The 1,156-nt window shown below is 39.1% G+C and overlaps 1 long non-coding RNA gene across 1 annotated transcript; it reads right to left on the reverse strand.

Moving 5' to 3' along the window:
- Nucleotides 1-109: 109 nt before the first annotated feature.
- LOC109954110 (uncharacterized) lies at nucleotides 110-1,150 on the reverse strand. Its single transcript, XR_002274032.1, has 2 exons — nucleotides 1,052-1,150; nucleotides 110-347 (listed from the first exon to the last, which is right to left on the reverse strand). It is a non-coding gene; the product is annotated as an uncharacterized LOC109954110 (long non-coding RNA).
- Between the last annotated feature and the right edge of the window lie 6 nt (nucleotides 1,151-1,156).

Consider the following 1,156-nt stretch of genomic DNA (forward strand, 5'->3'; position numbering starts at 1 on the left):
TGACTGCAAAATGCTTACAAATGTTCCTCTTACAGACTGTTATAATATTAAACAGCAGCAGTGTATATAGTATAAATCTTGACAAATTTCACATACTTTTTAAACTTCGAACTTTGATTGGCTTTATCAGTGGAACACACAAAACGTACAGTTGGTTTGGTTGTTGTCAGAACATTTACTTATAGGAAAGAGCAGATATGTATACAGTGCTGGTATGAATCTGTGACACCAGTGACAAGTCAAGAAGAAAAGCTGCTTCTACTGCACACTCTACCACGCCCACACTCAACAGACAACATTCATGAGAGAGTTCAAAGGGCAGTCCGATCTCACAGGAGGCATCAGTCCTAATGTGACACAAAGGACAATGGTGTTACTGCAGAAAGGACACATGATTTAGTAACAAACAGCTCATTCTGTGTCTTTAGTGTATGAATTATTCTATAAAGGAGCATAACCTCTAACATTCACTGAAATGACATGTAGGAGGACAAATGTTATACTGGTCTAAGAGCAGCGTGTTTACTTTCATGCAAGCAATTAGATAACAGCTCTTTTAGGAATCACTTGTCTAACCGGTTTCTCCTTTGTCCCACCCCAAGTGGGGCTCCTCCTTCTTTGGCTTTAGTCATTTGCATGTTAAACTAAATGTTCATACAGCACATAGCTTTGGTTCCTCTACATAAAAGCCACAGCAAAATGAAAGGAATTCAACCAAAGCTGATAAGAGTAAACACTCCTCTGAAATTGGCTGCAGTCTAACCAGCTAAGAATGAATCAGTACATCTAGAAGACAGTTGCTTGACAACAGTACATAGACACCGGAGAGGGTGGGTGTGTCAGATCTGATTAAAACTGACTGCACAATAACAGCAGTTGTCAACCTTTGTAAGAAGGTGTAACAGTATGTTAACTGAGCTGCAATTTATGGCTATTAAAACCATCAACCAAAGTTTAATACGGGTGAAAAATGTGCTAAAGACCAAGAAGATGTCGTAAAATAAATTTGGGAAATCAGAATAAAAAGGGAGAATGGCAAAATTGGTCCTACTTCATCAGAAGATGATGAGCTGCCCGATCCTTTCCCCTCCTTGTGCTTTTTCTTATCTTTCTTCTTGCCATCTTTGTCCTTTGACTTGCCCTTTGACTTGTCCTT

The sequence above is a fragment of the Monopterus albus genome, unplaced genomic scaffold, assembly GCF_001952655.1.
Source record: "Monopterus albus unplaced genomic scaffold, M_albus_1.0 scaffold3351.1, whole genome shotgun sequence".
In the NCBI taxonomy this organism is placed as follows: Eukaryota; Metazoa; Chordata; class Actinopteri; order Synbranchiformes; family Synbranchidae; genus Monopterus; species Monopterus albus.